This window comes from Tyto alba, unplaced genomic scaffold, assembly GCF_018691265.1.
Source record: "Tyto alba isolate M040663 unplaced genomic scaffold, T.alba_DEE_v4.0 Super-Scaffold_13, whole genome shotgun sequence".
In the NCBI taxonomy this organism is placed as follows: Eukaryota; Metazoa; Chordata; class Aves; order Strigiformes; family Tytonidae; genus Tyto; species Tyto alba.
This window is the reverse complement of record NW_024881275.1, coordinates 44,326,251-44,345,881: the sequence shown is the minus strand read 5'-3', so window position 1 is coordinate 44,345,881 and position 19,631 is coordinate 44,326,251. Positions and strand designations below refer to the sequence as shown.

Genomic DNA, 19,631 nt, shown 5'->3' with positions numbered 1-19,631 from the left:
CGAGGGCCTGTGCCTTTCATGCTCCCTTTGAACCACAGCTGTTTGTTTTGCACTGTGCCACATTTGTTTAGAATTTGACCAAATGACATTATGGATGAGCAATGGGAGGAACAGCTTTCATGGGAACTTCAGGTAATCTTAGATCAGCTAGTTGTCAGCTGCATTGTGTTACTATGCAGCATGCTCATTCCTCTTTTGATGTCTTTGCAGATGTTTTAAGCTTCACATAAAAAAAATAAAGTATTTATACAGACACATTACCTCACCTGAGATGGAGTCATTGTGCTGTACACTTTACATACAGGAAAAAAATGCTTCTCTGTTTCTCCTACGAACTTGGCATCTAAATGATCAAGACAGATAAAGCTTTGGAAATGAAAGAGAGGTCCAAGGTCACCTCTGCAGGAAAGCAACAGAACACATCTCCCATTCTGCAGTCAGGTGACAGTCTGTCCTGTCTCATTTATAGCAGCTTCAATAAGATGACATTTCACAAATCCAAGAAACAGACACTGCCCATTTCCATACTTGCAGGAAGAGTGTCTTCAAGTGAAGAAGCTTGATTACAAAGTCTGTTGAGTATATGAGAGAAAGAATGAAATATTGCTCTTGCCACAATCATGATTTTTATTCTTCTCTGCCATTATCTAAAAGAAATATGGCATGATTTTTGTTCCAGTCATTGCAAACATTTCTCAGACTGGTGCAAGCGAAGCTGTATAGAATGAGACCAGAACTTTTTCTTTTTCTTTTGTGTGTGCGTGTGTGCACGTGTCTATGAAATGTGTGATTTCTAGAAATCATCACCTGCATAAAGTTAAACTTAAGGGCAAGTCTTTGCACATTTCAGGATTGGGGATGTTCATCACTTGTCATGCAAAAGAAAGTTTTCAAGGCCCTGCAGAAACCGTCCTCTGGAGTTTCTGTTATCTCACAAGGCATCCCAGAACAGTTTTGCAAAGCTGTGTAACTGTCTCAGCCCCTCTCATGAGGATGGATAAAGCTGAGGAAAGAGCTGCAACCTGGCAGCTTGCAGAGAAAGAAGAGCAAAGATCCTTCCTGCCTCATGGTATTGAGATCGCATCAATGCCAGGAGCTACGCTTGAGAATAAGTGGAAGAATAACAGATCCCTGCATGTTGCCATGGAGCTCTTCTCTCTGGGCTTCAGGCATGCTGTAAAATATGATCCTTCTATTTGTCCCTGTTTTAGGCAGTCCTAGTTAGTCTTGACAGCATTTCTGTGCTCAGCAATCAACATTATCCCCATAAAACAACTAAGTTAGTGGCAGCAGAGCCATCTCTAAGGCTTACATCCCATGACTCCTTGCTTGCACACTGATTTCCAGACTACCATGCTTTGCTGTCTTCCCCCTCCCCGATCCTCCTCAGAACTTCTCCACCACCTGAACACACAAAGAAAACCTCTTTTTTTAAAAAATGAAATAAAATAAAATAAAAATTGTCTTGGAGATAGATGAGATTTTTTTTTTTTTTTTAATAATTTGTTGATTTGCCAATTTTACTTTACCAGGTTTTCCTCTCATGGTGTCTGTAACTTGACATTATGAACCTTCTTATTAAATCAAGTGCTTCCTAAACGTTAGGTGGTAGAGTGGAGGAAGAGCCAAACATGTTTCCAAGGACAGCTAATACTGATAAGGTGTTGGCTGTCCTGTTATTGTTAGAATGTGCATTCTCTCCCTTGAGTATAGAGCACCTGATGGAGCGCTTCTTATATTGAAAAATGACAAGCATTAAGAACCCCATGCCACTTCATTGCTAAAATATTTACTAGAGCATGCTTGCTTCCTCCCTCTGAAAGTACAGTGTATTTATAGGAGCATCCTCTAATGGAGCGTCATGCTCTGAGCAGTATTTTTGAAGAATAAAGCAATACTATGTGTGAAGGGGTGGGGCAAGGCTCTTCTGTTGTCCCATCCTGTTAGCAGGTGTTGGGAGCCTGCAGGGAGCTGCAGGAGTTGATTGACTGGAGCAGATTTGCTGTGGTATGTGAAGTGTGTTAAGACCCTGCAGGGGATGGGAAAGGCTCACTGGGCTGTGGAATTTGGGGTCTGGGGTCTCTGCAGGAAAATGCCAGTAGGGAGTGACTTTGGGTGAAAGGGAACATTTAAGTATTTTTTTGTTATCATTAAAATGCCAAATCTTGGGAATCCATTGTCATGTGAATACTATAGATCAGGTCCTCAAATGATGTGCAATGTCAGGTTCATAGTATGCTCTCCGTAGCAGCTGGGAATCTGAGGCTGCTAGATATGGGAAGATTTCTTGCCTGCTTCATGGCTGTGAGTGTTAGAAATGAGGTCCCTTAGCTCCTGTCCAGAAAGCAAGAACAATGGAAGATGGAGGTCACAGAAATGACAAGAGCAACTCCTGTAATCCAGTATTGTCAGCACAAAGGCAGCAATTGATTGAAAAATGTCTGCTAACCAGACAGCAAGCACAATTAGAACTGAAATAGCAAGAGGGTCTATTTCAGAGTTTTATGGTACCAGCTTGCATCACCCCACAGATTTTAAGTCCTGATGGTTTTTTGTGTCTGGATCAGAGTCACATGGGGACCAAGAGCAATCCTGGACTGAAGGAAACTGTGTATCCAGTGCAGGACTTCTCAGAACTTCAGCTGTTAAAAGATACCATCATAAACGCACCCTAAAATTGAAAGACAATCCTCTGACCTACCCTGGGGATGAACAAGGACCACCACAGACTGTGACTGAGGACTGTTTAAGCTTTATTGGAGATCATGAGGTTTGTTGGAGTCACATACATCAGAAATACATGACAGAGTTGGCTCAACTGAAATGGTGTATCAGGGCTCAAGTTAGACAACGTTTTGGATACAGGAGAACCTGTTAAGGTCTACCAGTTGTGTGGGGACTCTGGGACAGCTTGCTAATGTTGAAGGTCAGATGCTTGACCTCTGCCTGGGGAAATGAAAGCCTTTTATACAGTCAAGCATGTTTTCTTGCTCTCCTGATCTCCAAGGAATATCACATGTGAGAAGCATGATAGAAATTAGTAGACTTGGTGGTCTGGTAGAGCAATAGCACTTAGGAACTTGGACTGCAAATCAGGGTGAGCAGGCACAGGGTACCTGCTAGGAGATCCAAATAATGTACCATATGGGAACAGTGGGCAGGAGATGTTGGCAGACAGGGGTAAAAGTGGCTTATCAACACACTGGTTCTGAATAGGAGGGGGTGGTGTCTAGAGAAGTGAGCTCTTTGCAGATAGACTTGTGTTCTGTGTATGTGCTAACACTGACTGTTTGAGGAACAGCTAACAGACCCTAGGAATGGGTCAATTCAATGTGTGAAGTTCCATGGCTTGGAGTGTCATTGATCACACTGCACAGCAGTTTCTTCATCTTTCACTTGGATGCAGTCTGAGTCAAAACTTTCAACAAACTGTTCAGTAAGGGGCACTCTGATCTTATTAGCAGTGCAGTAATAGCAGTGAAGTGCAGGGTTGAACAGTCAGTTACTTGAAAGGTTGCTTTATCAAATAAGAATGTATAAGTTTTCTTGTATCATTGATGAGTCTGGCATGATTGCTACAAGAATCACAGTGTTAACTCTGGATATATTCCAAGTTGAGTAAACAATAATTTTCAACCAACCACGTTGGGGGTTGTATTTACAGAATGCTTGCCTACATAGTGCTGAGTCCAACATAAAAAAATGGTATGTGTGCCCATGACATTGACAATCTCAGTTGACTTTATAGAGGAATACAGACACATAGTGCCCCAGATAATGGGAAGATGAACAGAACTACCTCTTTATGTTCTTCTATTATCCCCTCATTCCCACTCAGAACTACTTTTTCTCTGTTAAAAGGTTAAACTATGCACCATTTGTCCTGTTGTGAATGGCTGCTGTGTTTTAAGAAAGGATCTGAAATCTTCTACTGATTCAGTTGAATGTGACATTCTTTTGAAAATCAGTCCAAGTTCACTCCAAGGGTGTCTGCCTCTCATAGTCAGGTGAAGGTAAGTGTGCTATTTCACTTGCACAAGGGTGGCAGAAAGTAGACATAGATTTGAGCACTGCTAACTCGTTAAGTAGTCCTGCACCTTGCCACATGAGAAGCCGTATTCAACTTCAAGGTATGCTTGTGAATCAAGTCATTGCTTACTGTGAGCAGAGGTTACTGCATCCATCATATTGTTGAGTGTTTTGGTGCTGAAGGCTCAATATAAAATGCAAACAATTATCACTAATATGCTGTTGTTGTTACAGACATCTTTTCATGGCAACAGCAGTTATTTCTAACTAGTTAACATGTTTGGGAGGTCCCTGAAGGTGTAAATGCAGTACTGTTGTAACTGAACTCTATATATCTACTTGAAACTAACCAACCCAACTTAAATTTTTCATCCAGGTATCATTACTACAGTGGAACAGAGTTGTGGTAAAAGCAGTTCAGGCTTCAGAAAAGGTCACATAAAATGTTCTTCAATGCTGCATGATAGGTAGACAATACCATCTTACAATACCCAGTTCTCGAGTGGGTACTTTAGGAGCTTGCATTGCCTGGCTTATTCTACATCATGAAAAAAGGAGATCCAGTCATTTTACTCTGGAAAGCATTTTTCCCGTCTCTTTGGCTGTCATATGTATTTAACTGTAGTGCCCTCAAGGACAATGTGGTGGATCAGCATGCTAAGGGCTACAGTCTACAGCCTGTAGTTTTTCATTTCATGTTGCTTAAGAATGGTCCTCTTTGTTTCCATTTTGAGCCACGGCTGAATTCTTACATGTTGTCTGATCTTCAGGCTCAAATACCCAAGAGAATAGGCAGCTGTGAATCAACCCTCTGTGTGCTTTCTAGCAGGTAGTCTAGCAAAGAAGGCAGTATGCTTCTTATTTCTTTAAATTGACAGGGATTTGAAGGAAAAGACTTTAATAAAAGTCTCATGAATGATTTTTTTCTTCCTGCTGATGATTCTGAACTGCATGCACAAATATAAGAACCTTTTAAGAGAGCCTTATGGGTTTAAACCCAGTCCTTTAGATATATAATTAAAGCTCATTGTCTTTATGCTATCCTACACCTTATGAGAAGGATCACTTTTCTAATTACATGGTACCAGGAGGTCTGTCACATGCTTTCACTTAGTATTAAGGTACACAGTTACTCTATTTTTTCCTCTCCTTCTCCTTCTTCCATAGATTATATTATGTTTTGGAAATTTGACTTTTTTTTTTTTTTTTCAGGCCAGATGTTTCACCCTGCTATGTTAAGTCATCTTGACATACTGCCATGAAATGGAAACAACTGCTAGTTTTAATATTGCTCCATATCTTTATTAAAAGGTACGTCTCATGCATCTTAATTCCCCATATACATGCTATCTTCTTCTCTCCTCCCTTTCCCCCATTATACTTCTTTCTTTTCCTCCCTAAAGAAGGAGACATATTAAAATTTCCTTGCTGTTCAGCCTGAGTGGTTAATGAGGTTCTAGATAACATAATGAATATGCAGTGCTATTGATTCTGTGTGTGTGTGTGTGTGCGCGCGCGCGTGTGCGTTTGTGTGTGCATGTCTTTAATCACAGCTGGAATGCAAAATCAGGCTCCACCTTTCAACTCTATCTCCATCATGCTGAGAGAGTGAGAGAGAGCGAGACTGAGACTGCTAGACAGCTCGAAAGAGATTGCAGCTCAGATGTCCTGGAAAACAGCAAATCCCTCAGACCTGGCAGATTCCGTTACCATGAGAACTGCAGATATTTCCATTGTGATGGCTTGCTCTAGCAGCCATCTGTTACACCCATTTGATTAGGAAGTACAGTTCAGCTTGTATGGGATTTTCACTGCACCTTATCCCATGGCAGTGTACAGAAACTCTCTTTTTATATGCTAAACTCAATGTTTTTAAAGTGCTGTAATTTACAGAGGCTGAAGGCATTTAATGAAATGCCAGGAGGAGGTCACTGAGGGACAGTATCTCTGAGAAGAAAGAAACACATGAGATATATGAAGGGGATTAGTGTCCAGTATATAAATAAGATCAACCCAGAAATTAACGGTATTTAGCAATTCCTCATCCTTGCCAGGGAGAGGAGCTTGATATACAGACCTCATGAAGCCATAATAAAATTAGTGAAAGCCCCTGTTAGTTAATCCCACTCCATATATATTTATTGTATGCATGCAATAAATGCATACAGCAAATACATTTCAGGTCCTCTGGAAAAAGGGGGGAAGCTGATGGCTCTCCTCAGATGCCTGAAGTGGTGCAGTGACTGCCCTGTATAACAATTAGATTAGCTCTAAAAATTTAATGGTATTATTTGACTTTTCCTAGACACAGAACAACCTTAAACTTTCTTGAAGGTTTTCTCTAATTTACTGATTAAAACAATTGTTTGGATTAGTTGAGTCCCTCAGTGTAAATTTGTGGTGAAGGAAACGGTAATGGCACATCAAATGGATATAAAAACAAAGGAGTCCCCTTCAATTAAAACTCTCCAGACATTCTTCCTAAGTAGCTGGCATTCCAGATTCAGGGTAATCTTATGTGTGGGGTAGTTGCCTGGAGTATCTTAAAATGACTGAAGGTCTTGTAAACTCAGTGAAGCTAATTAAATGCTCACAGACTGAAATGAATTTCTGATTGCTGCTAAGGAGGCATTGAGGTCAGCTCCTCTTTTCATTGCCCACACTTTATGGCCAATGCCAGATACTAAATAAATCAGATCCTCAGAATCAGGGGCTCGGTGGTTTTGTTCCTCTTATATATTCTCCCACCCGGCTGAACATAATTCCTTATCCGTCTTCATCTCGGCATGAAAAGTTTTCTCTTCTATTGTTTTTCCTCACATAGCACCAGATTACCATGGAGAAGACTATGATATCATAAGAAATGAATGAGCATGTTTCTCACCATGGGTGAAATATACATTCCAGACCTAATAAAGTCAGAAATCATGTAATGGGCCTGGTAAGATGAGCTGCTTAGTTAGTGTAAATATAAATGTTTCTTCTTTAGGGCTCTGCTTCAGCTAAGTAAGTTCTTAGGCACTTTCCTGAGTATGGAGAGGCATAAGAACATATTTAAGAGCTTTTCTGAATAGGGATAGTTCTTGAAGTGCTTTGCTGAATCAGGGCCCCTAAATGTAAAAAAGAAAGCCAAATTTCCCTTCTCTCTTATAATAAAAGATTTTCTTGTTGATCACATTTACAGCAAATTAGAACTTTCACTTTCTTCAGCTTTCCATCTTGCATAATCCTGGAGGCTGATCTACAGAGAAGAGAGTCTTTTCTTTTTTTTTTTTTTTTTCTCTCTCTCTTTTTTTCAGACAGGGCACTTGTTTTATGAATGTGGTATCTGCCTTTGACAGGCAGCAGATGTATGGAAGCCCTGAAATCTGAAACAATAAATACCATTCAGAGTCTCACCACTGAACCTTCTTATAGTACTGCCTTTGTTAAATGAAACATTTACAGGAATACCATCCCCCCACTTCCCACCCACCTTCAAGGCTAGGATCTGAACCATGTTTTTAAAGTAAAGGTTAAGTACCTGAGGCATGAACAGTTGACATACAAAAGAAACTAAAGTAAATTTATCATTCGTTTGCCAGCTACGAGGTGTGTCGAGGGCTTTTTCTTTCTCTTTGTAATGCATGAGAAAACAAACCTGGGAAGTGTATGCAAGGAATATTTCCTTTCTACACGGGAATGTTAACATTTGCACCTTCTGACTTAATACTGTATATTTCTTCAGAGTCATCAATCTCATGAGATTCATCTTGCCATCTGTACCAGCATTGCTCCAGGCTTCCATATGAAAGTCCAATCTGGCAGTATAAATACTGGATAATGAAGAGTAGGTGTTAAAGTTTCTGACTGGTTGGAAGATGCGTCTGTGTCTATGAAGGATCTGAATTTGTGTGTTAAACAAACAAACAGAATCTATGTTAACATGGAAGTTCAACCAGAAAGAGCTTGCATGTTTGTCCTCATGCCCTCTCTCACTCTGTGTTGTTTCTCAATTTTTCCTTTATCTTTCTCTACTTAATAGAGTTCACCCAAGATCCGGGAGAAAAATGTTCTCTGACCATCATGTTACACTTTGGAGATTACAAATAGGGGCAAGATGTTGACTTGCTGTAATGTAGGGTTCTTTTTTTCCTCTCTCTCATTTTGCTTCAGGAAAGCTATAACTACATAGATTAGCAAAACTTTTGCAAGAATGGATGTAAAACAGATTTATCTCAGTGTCAGCTTTATCTGATCCATTTGGTCTTGCAGAGTTTGGATGGTTTCCTTTGTTACAATAACCAGCTTTCAAACATCTATATCCTTAGGGTATTAAATGTCAGCCTCTAGTGTACCGTTCAAGGATAAAAGATTGACAATACTGAAGTACTTTTTTTCTTCTTTTTTTTTTTTCCTTCTCCAGCACTGGCAGAGTCTTTACTCTGCACACCACTGCTGACCCCAGAAATGACCCACAGGAACTACTGGCGAAAGGAGTGAAAAGGTATTTCAGCGTATAGGCATTAGAAACTCTCTTCATTAATAGCCTTTTCACAGACTTTTCAGATAGATTTCCTGTCATTGTGATGAGGATATGTTTGTAACGAGGTCCCTTAAGTAAATGGCCAGTGGATAATTAATTGAACTAACTAGGACTTTCCGTACTGTATTTCCTTTTTTTTTTTTAGGAAGGAAAATAGTCTTCCTGATGGTCCTCTGTGCTCGATGTACAGCCCTTTGCTACCTGTTGGCCAAGTCTTTCGGCCCTCATTCAAATAAAACTCTTAGGCACTCTGTTGAGGGAGGTACATTTTTTGTTTTGCTTGGCATCAGAACTGAAGAAAATGCACTCAGAAGATCAGGGACCAGCCATAAACCTCTTTAAATGGAGCCAGCAGAACTGGTGTGCTCCAGATAGGGCTAAAAATGTAGGAGATCTGAAGTGTGCCACTTGTTTTTCCTTCTCTTGCTGACTGAGCAGCTGGGACTGTATTGTTCCCCTTCCCTGTGCAAGTAGGTAGCTACCCTGAGCTTCTCTCTCCACAGCTTAGGAAGATGCAATGTCCTCTTCTATCCAAAGCTGCCAAATCCACCAAATATCAAGTTCACCACATTGCTAATGTGTTGCTAAGCCTGATTGTGCTGAAAGAAGCAGCTCAGAACAGAACATTTGGGCCATATCATGCTTGCACTGTTGACAGTGAGTAAGCTAGTTAGAGAAAAATTTGGCGTATTTATATCCTGATGTGTATTGTACTGTGTCTAATACTGATATGCACACTATTGATAATATGACCATAATTCTGGTTGTAATACAGTTCACTTTGGCACTCCCACTGTGCATATTCTAGTCTCCCAAATAAGTCACACCAGTGGCAATATACAGTGAGGCTGAATTAGGCTTATTATTTCACTTTTAGATTACCCTCTTAGCAGACTGGCCTCCAGCCCCTTTAATTAAAAGCTTGTAAACATGCAGGCCATAAATAATTTCTGACCTTCACATCTGGTTTTGAGCCAGCTATAGTTGATGTTTTTGAGCAAAATCTTTTTCCCGCTCTCAAGGGTCTTCACTTTTTCAGTTTTGGAAATGCAATCATGACTTACTGACTTCACAGTCATTGGGATATTTCTCAAAATTTAAGGAAAGTTTCTTGATGAACCTGTACAATTTTTCTTTGAACACCGAAGAGATTAAATTTTTACTCCAGTTGTCAAAGAATATTGTTAATTACTTTTATTAACCAACTTGCAAATAACTTAACAAAATTATGAATAAAAGTTTTATTTGAACACTATGAATTCATATGTGAAAAAAAAATGCTTTTAAGGATAGCTATGACTGTTGGCTAAGAAGCCATCATTTTCTTAGCAGAACAGCTTCCATTAAGGAGGTAAAGAAAGGATATTGTGCTGGCCGAATGCTTCTGAGATTTTGCTCTGACAATTTTTGCATGTATATTTAAATTTATTTGTCTCTGTATGGAGTTGAGTGTGTCCACACATCAGCTGCTTTGAAGAATAAATGTGCTTTACTGCTTCTTTCATTATTTTCTGTCAGATAGCATATGCCAAAACAAAGGTCTCATTTAAGTCAGCTTGGTCAAGTATATATTTTTTTTGTCCTTGCAGTGATGGACATAAAGCATGAACAACTTGATCCTTGCCTCACTTATGCCATTGTAAATCAGGATGAGCTTTGCAGAAATCAGTGGAATTAGCCCACTATTTAAAACAAATTTAGGAGAACCAGGTATTTCAGTGCTGTGTCAGCACTTCCTTTTGTTTGGCACTTACAGTCTGCTCTGGACCAAGCCAATGAAATAAAAAAAATCCATTAAAAAAATGTCATGTAGGTCTCTAAATAGTTGCCTCTGAATTTCAACTGTGGGAAGTTATGATTCTCTGTAATTACTGCTCTAGTCAAGATCTTTATACACCAAGTGTCCTTACTCGCACGGCAGCAGAACAATGTACAGCACACCTCCTTGCTTCCCATCCATACCTGCTGAAGACATGGTTGCCCTGATATTTTGCACTCTGTTGAACCTGTAGGTGCAGCTGGTGCAGCCCAAGAGTCCTGAGTACCATAACTGTATACAAATTCCTGATTCGCCAGTGACTATTATTTTAAACATTTCCTCCAAGGCAAATGTGAAAGGGGCTTTAGTATGTAATGTGTGTTTAAGCCCATCTCTCCCTTTAAGTGTTGAGATCAGTTATTTATGGGAAGCAGACATCTAGGCAATCTTACCCTTTTCTTCTGTGCACTGAAGGCAGTGAAGGTTGCAATATTAATTGCTGCATCAGCCACTTTAAGATTTAATGTTTTTCCCCATACTATAGTCAATGTATCTCTTGCATGATTTCCCACATAGTCTTCACTTTCACAGTCGTCTGAATGATAAGCAACAATAATGTCTCTGGAAGTGATCCATAAATCATACTCAAATCCACGCATCCAAATGATCCTATTTTTAATCTCTAAACTACTTTAGTGTGTGCTTGCTAGTGCACTTCCATTGGAAGCATTATGTTCCCCACCTACATATTTCCTTCAGTTCTGTGTTAATGCACCCAAAAATAAATAAATAAACTCAACCTGGAGCTTGAATAATAACATACAGTAAAACTATGGGAAATTAAGACCTCCCCAAATACAATAAAGTATCAAATAACACAATGGTACAAATAACACACTGTTTTATCAGGATCTATAGAGGGATTATGAATGGTCTTGGGTTTAGGTCACTGCATTAGAGTGAAAAGTACCTGAATTGGTTTTGTTGCTTTCCCACAGATTCTCTGAATGACCTTGGACATATCCACAGCTAAAATATGCCTATGATCATACACTTCAGATATAAATATGTATTAATTATCAGTGTGAACATGCCACCTCCTCTTCTCAATTTCACTTTTTATTCAAAACTGGAAAGAGTAGACAAATCCAAAAGCTCTAAACAAAGTTTACAAAACTGTGGGCAATGTTTAGATACAATCCAGGGTTTAGCAGCATGTAGGAACCAATCAAGACTGGCCAGAGAGAGCGGGTGTATCTAGTCTGACATCTTGCCACTGGTTTCTTGTGCTGCAGGAAGATTTAGTGAGTTCTGAAGTAGGTAAGTAAGGGATGACCTGTTTCTAAGGAAAGGTTTTTTTAGCATCCTCAGACTAGTTTTCAGGTGGGGAGGGACGTGATTTTGAGTTGCATAATTTTTTAGGTTACTGTAATCCTCCTTTGCCATTGAGGTCAATGACAGTGACTGGTGACTTCAGAAAAAGGAGTGGTGAGCCTTTTCTCATCAAGGAATTGGAATCTCATTGATGAAGAAATTTGTATTGTAATTTCTTAGGGATGCCTGATTGGACTGATGGTCAAGTAATATTGTTCTTCTGCAGGGTTACATTTGAGGTCACTTTTCAACAAAAGTGGCAAGTTCAGTGTGATGTCTGGTGTCTGAGTTGTGTCTGGGAACTCTTGCAGACAAGAAGTTGCAGCTTTGGCTGTCATTCAGAGTCTAAAGTAGTTTCCACCTTGCCAGTTTGGAAATGAGTTCGTGTGATCTGGTTTCATTCGGTTTGGCTGGATTATAGGTCCATTGACTAATGATTTTTTTTGGGAAATTAATAGCCCCCATCCCTTTTAAGCAGGAGGAAAGAATATGGTGCATTCATGTAAACTGTGGAAAATTACTCCCTCTCAGACTGTGGACATGAAAAAAGTGAGTTTTGGATGCATGTAGCTATAAAAAGGGAAAGGCTTTTAACCAGGGAGAACTGAGACTTCTGCAAAAGCTGTGTCCTCTTTGGGCAGCCCTGTCAATGCAAGGTTTCAAGGGGAAAGAGCAGCAACATTAACATCATGCTTCCCCACAACACAGCTCCTTGAATAACAAGCCAGTGACTCTTGCTGAGTCCCCATTTTGTTCTCACTTTGTTGCTGTTTCACTGCATGAATTTCTATCTCTTACCCATAGTGCTGTGTGGTAGGGAAGAAAGGACAGTGTTCCCCATCCACATCCGTTTGCTGGCTGCTCACACAGGGTATTTTAGTAGGCAGATTTGGCCTGTACTTGTTTTGTATCACAGGGTATAAATAATTCCAAGACACGGTGTGCTTTTTTTCCTGATACATCATTTGTTGTTGTGGTGCTTATGAAGGTATGCCTGGGACAAATTCTTTTGCTTCGCTGTGGCTACAGCTGAAACGTCCTTCCCTTCATTAGCTACCCTCAGCCAGTCCATTGGGATCTTCTGAAGATGAAATCAGAAGTGGTGCCAAGCTTCACAAAGCTGATGGCTGGCGTCCCTCTACAGGAATGGTTGTGTCCCTCATGGAGTTTTTTAGGGATCTCTTGCCCCCTTCTTGCCTGTTATTCCTACCATGCATCTCTAAATCCACAAGCTCAGACTTCTGCCTGGACATTTCATTGCAGCTGGATAACAAAGGAGAAGGGAGAAAATGTGTCTTTCATTATCCTTGCCCACATGTGGGTTAAAGCAGACTGTCCATGCCTTGCCTTCATTTTGGGTGTTGCCTGCAGCTGTAGTGGATGACGGGAAATAGGTAGCTCTGATTCTACCACTTCTACATATGCCCATCACATGGACCGAAGTAGCAGGTGCACATCCTCTCCGCTGCCAGGGCACCTCATTATGCAGATATCCCCCGAGGTACACAGCCTCCACAGTGCTACCCAGCCTGGAGTGCTGCCTAATAACCTTGATCCTGACCAGAATGCTAATGGGCCTGTGACTTCAAAATGTTCTGTGTCTACTGCATATGTTTTTCTAGAGGTGATTTCTGTGGTTACTGGAGAGATTTTTTTTCTCCCAGTGGCTGGAGGGAGTCATGAGAGTCTTTTTAGGTATAAATGGGGTTCTCAGAACATCTGACTTGGGGTGTTTTCAACTAATTCATAGCTCTGGATGGTAAGGAAGTGTATGATATCTGAAAGGATGTTGGTATTAGACTATATATCAGGCTTCTGTACAGTCTCAGCACCAGTACTGGACTTTCAGGCACGCACATTATGACAGTTCTGAGCCTCCATGTTTGATATGTGTCTGAACTAAATATGCAAACCAAACTGAAATATTTAGTAAAATCTCAGTGTAGGAGTTTAAACTTTGCATCCACCCTAGTGGGGAGATGGGAGCTATTATCTTCGAAAAAGTTCTGACTTCATTGTCAGAATCAGTGTTGATGGTATTGTTTAATTGTTTATTCTTCTGAAAGCAAATCAATATGAAAATTTTTTTAAGGTTAGAAGCTATTTTAGTAATGTAAGTGGTTGATTAACATTAGGGGTTAAAAAGGGAAAATGGTCCTTGACCAGGTAGTGCCTACATTGCTTGACAATATATAAATTATTTATTGTGGCTTTTGATATGGGTTGCATCCAACAGTAGCTGAAGTGGCGGTTCTCAGTGGAACTCACATTAGACTTGCACCCTTCTCTAGCTATCTTTTATAACCAAATTCAGCTTCTGTGGAATTGCAGCAGGTGAGTGATCAGATTTCAATGCAAATAAGACTTCATTTAACAGCAAGCATAAGCGAGTGTGGACTCAAACCTGATGCAATTTGGTGGATGTCTATACATTGGAAATAGATGTCTGAGTAAGAATAAAAAGTTTTGGTTGAGCACACTGTAGAAGAAATGACAATTGGGTTCAAAGTCCCGATGGAGACTCCGGTCTCTCTAAAACATGGCTTTTTACAGGCCTAAGAACAGCTCAACACTGGTAAGGGCACTGATGTGAGTTTTCTGTGTATGTGCACAGAGAAATGTTTCAGTGTTTCTCATCCTGTGGGGATGCAGACAAAATCTCTCTTTGGCTGTTTGCTTTTGATGCAGCATTGGCAGCTCCTCTTTTCATCAGCCAACATTGTAAAGACATGTGAGAATCCCCATGGAAATGACAGGTATCCTACACAGAGCTTCTGTTCTGCAAGTGAATCTGCTATAGTTCCCTTCCATAATGTTTATGGGTGGCAACATTTTCCTTCATCCTCACTTCTTTACGGTAAATAAAAGCAACACTAACTATTGCAGAAAAACATGCTCACCTCTAAATTATATATTTTTTTCAGGTTAAAAGTATGTAATTTCAGAAGTAACACTCTGGGACTCACCCTGCTGTGAAACCATTGCTCTATTTCTCTCAGCAGTGATAAGGTGTCTACAATTCTCAAACTGCTGAATAGCCCATGTGAAAGTCAGGGCACTGGTATTGCAGAAGACAGCTGACGCTGGGATATTGGCACACGGCTCAGAATGCTGCAACAGTGTGAGATTTTGCTCCAGGGTTCCCATTGCTTGCGCAGTTCATGTATGTCAGGCTTCTGGTTAATCATAGCTCACTGTACAGTGAATGCATCCTATTGACTTGACCAGTTCCAAGCAGTTAATTTAAAAGAGACAACAGTGTCTGTCTTTTGACATCTTTCCCACCCTAAAATAACAAACCAAATGCCAGTGGTCTGAACCCAACTTCTACTGTAAGTGTTAGGCAAGAAAACAGGGGAGAAAGTGAATGAGAAGACTGTTTTAGAGTTGAGGACCTGTTTAACAATAATGAAAAATATGCTTTCACGAGCAAAAAATAGTGAAGAAGAACTGGAAAGATGTTCAGGATAACTTTTGAGAATATACAGTGAAGATAAATGCAGTCTAACAAATTCAAAAGCTGACTTGTGTTTGGAGTTGAAGGTTTGAAAAGCAAACACCAATTTTGTTGAAGATTTATAAGCAGGACATGCTGCCAGTCAAAAGCAGAACAGTTGGAAGGAGAAAGATTTTATTAAGTCAAAGTGAGAGGCTCCAGCTCTGTTAGTTGCCCTGCAAAAAGTAAGGGAGGCAGAGAGAAAGGAAGAAATTGGTTAAATAGTTCATCTGGTTCTAGTGGTTTTTTTTGTTTTTTTGTTTTTTTTTTTTTTTTTTTTTTTTTTTTCCTTCCAGGAAAGTTATTAGAAATTTGAAGGAAAGTCACAAATTGCCAGGAAACAGACAGGCTGGTGGAAGGATTATGCAAACAACATCATAAAACAGACTGTTTCCAGAAGACAGTTCCATGTATTAATTACAGGTGTGCAGCTGAGCTAATGCAAAGCTATGAGTGGGAATGAACAATGCAAAAGAATATTTTTATTGCCCCCCCAGTCCCTTCCCCCAGCTCCATCACAACTTTGTCTGAAGTATACAGTGCTGACTTTAACAGTCTTCCTCTACTCTGGCTCCAGTTGCTACCTCCACCCCCACCCTGGCTCAGCCACCTTGTTATTAATCATGTTTGCCTGAGTGCTTGGAGATACCCAAGCAAGTCTAGGCTTCAGCAGTTTGAAATCTAAGAGCTCTTCTTATTTTGGAGCAATACCAGCTGCTCTTCTCTGAGCACCAGTCCAGATGGAGATCATCCAACTCATCCAGAAGGAAGCCTTTGCAAGCACGGTGCTGGCCTTTTACAATGATGGACATCTTTCTGCTGAGGAGAGAGTGATTACATGAAAGGTGGGCCAGACTGATAAAGTTACCCATGAAAACCTGATTTTTAAAAACAGACTGAAGTTTGAACATCATCCTTTGAATAGACCTGGCTATTAATGTTCATTAATGTTTTTTTCTTGGTGAGAAAATGTGCATGTGTGCAAGAACATGTATGTGTGTGGGGGGTGTGTGTGTGAGGGGGGTATGTGTGAGGGTGTGTGTGTGGGTGTAGTCTGGCTTGTTTTTTTTTTTTTTTCCTTGAGATAAATTCTATAAGATGAGGAGGAACAAGGGAATTCTTACCACTTATTTTGAAATTTTCCATGAAAAATGCCATTTTTTGCTCACTATCTCTGACATATATCTACGGACACAGTCAAGCTTCCCACTCACCTGAGAATACTGTGGCATTGTCATGTTCTTCCTTCCCTTGTCCCTTCCTTTCCTCCATCTTTCATCTATGTTTACTAAGTTAGGTTCCCTTACCTTTTACTCATACATCATACCTTCCAACCCGCTTATCTTTATCACTGTTCATTGTATTCACTCTATTTTATTGCCGTCCTCTTTATATTGAGTTGCCCAAAACTGATCACAGCTTTCCAAGAGGGGCCTCGCCAGGGCTGTGTATGGAGGAATTATTACCTCTCTAGTCTTGCAAGTAATTCTGCTCCACATCCCAGTATGGTATTTGCCTCTTTGTGCTACAGTCTCTCACCGTGAGCTCATATTTAATCTGTCATCCACTATCACTCCCTAAATATGTCCTGCAGCACTTCCCCTTTAGTAATAAAAACACAGAAAAATGTTTGAAGAAAAAGTAAGTTATCCCCTTGGGTGGCTCTTTGAGAAAACCAGGGTTTTCATACAGCTGCAAAGACACTGAAAACACAGCCTCATGCTCTGCTTCCACATATCTGGATTTTGCAGCTCTAATGCCAAGAGTAAAAACAGATATGTCATTTCCTATGTACATATTTTCTTAATGTTTGCTGGTTGCAGTCCTGGACTACCCAGAGCATTGATACAGTATAGGAATGCCATATCTACTTTTGGAGTTCCTACCTACTAGATTAAGATCTCAGAAATCCTGCTGTACTTGAAGTTGCTTGGAGGTATGTGCTGTGAATGTTGCTCCAGCTATTTGATATTTTATGGAAATTGAGTGAATGCTACTGTATATGGGCAAAACTAGGACATGCCTTGAGTCACAGCTTACCACCTCTAGATTTGGAGAGTTCGCCACTCTCCAGACTAAATTCCTTTCAAGCACTTTTTAGAGTGAGTATTTTCTCAGAACTGCCAGTCTTTCTTTTCTACTGCTGAAATTCTTTAGAACTTTGTTGATATTTGAAGCTGAAAAGCCTGCACAGTGTTTAATCTTCTCCTTATTTTTGGCTAAAGAGTTGTCCTTCCAGAATAAAAATAATTTCCTTTTTAGTCCATCTGATTATTCAACCTAATTAATCACTGCGAAAAACACCAGTGAGGATTTGTAAACATTATGTAGAGAAGTATGATGAGCGCATATTTACCTTCTGTGGGCTACAGGAATTACAGTATGTCAAATCATAGTGCATTGCAAATGTAGGTAGTCTGTTAATTTAGTACTCAACCAAAAACTATTTCTTTATTGTGAATCAACCTAAGACTGTTAAACCCCAGCAATACAGATTTCCTCTTCTTCCCATGTTTCTATTATCTCCTTACCAGTTTCTCTTTTGTTCTCCCTGAAGGAAACCAAGCATCACAAACTGCAGATGAGCAGTTCTTGGAATTGCCTGAACAGCCAAGTGCAAGAACTGAATGATGCAGGAAGAAAGACCCTATAAATATTGCAGAGCAGCAGCATTTTTAAAGTACTCCCTCATTCCTGATTGCAGCATAAGAGCATACATTCATAAGGCATGCCACCCTGAAATTGATGGGAACCTTTCTGTGGACTGCATGGTTTGTGTACTAAGCCTCCAGATTCTTGAAGCAAACCCTCGCTGCTACAAAGAGCTCTTAAAATTACATTTAAATTGGAAATAGAAATCTCCTCAGCCCTGACATTGGAGCAGAGTTATTATTTCCCATGCCTGTCTTCTCTCACTCAGGAAGTCGCTGCAACATGAAACCTCTTCTGATTGTTCCTCCTCCAAATGCCTCAACTGCCTGAACTCCACTATTTCCTCATGAAAGGAGGAAAAATATGGGAATTTAGGCAAGCAGAACAGTCCTTATGCTCAGACTGAAAAAGCAAGGTCAAGAGGGGTCTAATTTTCCCAGCCACTGAAAGGTGTTTACCTTCTTCCTTCATCTTGGCACAGGAACCTGTTAAGTGCAATTCCCACTTCAGTAAACTGCTGCAGCATAATCAAGGACTACAGGGATCTCTCAGGTGTGCTTTAGGGCTCATGAGAAGTTATATTTCCAGCAGTTTAGTGTTGCAGGACTGGGTAGCAGTGAGACCACATCTATATACATCTGTGTACATCTCTGGACATACAGTTTGTTTTCAGACCAGAAACTTTAAATCTGCTCAGTTTAACAGGGTAAAAAATGAGAGAGGACATGACTGTTGAATTATAAGTGTACTAGAGTGAAGAGTAAGAATTGGGGGAGAAAATTTTTAGTAAAGAACAGAGCTGTGACAAGAAGAAATTGTTACATGCTCTCTATACAGAATTTTTTTTCTGTAAATTAGGTGAAGGTCCTTAACCACCTGAAAGACTTCCTTGATCCATCTCCCAACATGCAGAAGTGTTCAGGGGAAAGCTAAAATTGAGTTGTGTCCATTTGCAAAAGATATTAGGTGATATGATTGTGTGCAGTCACTCACAAGGGTTCCACGTGTGTCCCTTTGGGGATGCTTTGGGGTTGCTCATCTTGTGAACTGTGCTTTTGTGATCTGAACTGGGAAGTGAACTGAAGAAATGTGAATCAGAATGTATGGGTCAGCTGTGAACATTGTCCATCTGCATTAATTCACTGGCTGTGAATATAAGGCTGTTTAAAAGAATGGGCAATTTATCTCATAAGTATTTAATAAGGTGTCCAGAGAAAGGCAGTGTGATCACAGTTGCACACTGACTCATGGTTATATTACCTAAACAAGAACCTTGTTTGGGTTCTGCTTGGAAGGGGAAGGAGCGCTGGCATTTCTGTCTGACTCAAAATGGGAAATATACAATTGAGAGGTCCGCCTCAAAGGCAACAAGTGTGGACAATGTGGTTGCTTGGCTTCACTTCATGCTCTCAGGTTTACAGATTTCTTACATGAATCAAAACATCAGAATGGTCCCTAACTTTAAGACTTAGAAGGAGATTGGTGATGTGAAAAAATTACACTATTGTCAAGCAGGTACCAGAAGGAAATTTTGTGTGCTCTTTCCTGCTTGGGAAACTCATCACAAGTGTCTGGAAGAAACTTTTATTTTGGTCATGTATAGAGCAGTGCAAGTAATTTGGAGCAATATGGGGTTGCTTTGATTTGTCCTTCATCAGGTGGTATACCAGGAATCAAAAATAGAGCAGCTCTATTGTCTAGTGCTATACTGCAGGCATCCAGTGACATCTGCCAAATGTTACATTCCCTTGTGGAGGTCTGTGGCTCACCAGGAGACTGACCAGGGCATGAGGTGA

The 19,631-nt window shown here is 40.2% G+C and overlaps 1 long non-coding RNA gene across 4 annotated transcripts in view; it reads left to right on the top strand.

The window, feature by feature from the left end:
* Positions 1-19,203, top strand: part of LOC116965541 — a 56,922-nt gene extending 37,719 nt beyond the window's left edge. Inside the window, exons 2-7 of one of the 4 annotated variants that reach the window (XR_004409459.2) lie at positions 3,862-4,013; positions 5,242-5,340; positions 7,757-7,858; positions 8,435-8,515; positions 15,480-16,028; positions 17,741-19,203. This is a non-coding gene — a long non-coding RNA (uncharacterized LOC116965541). The remainder of the gene's footprint in view (positions 1-3,861; positions 4,014-5,241; positions 5,341-7,756; positions 7,859-8,434; positions 8,516-15,479; positions 16,029-17,740) is intronic. The other 3 variants (XR_004409460.2, XR_004409458.2, XR_004409461.2) reach the window with 3 other exon arrangements.
* The last annotated feature ends 428 nt before the right edge of the window (positions 19,204-19,631 follow it).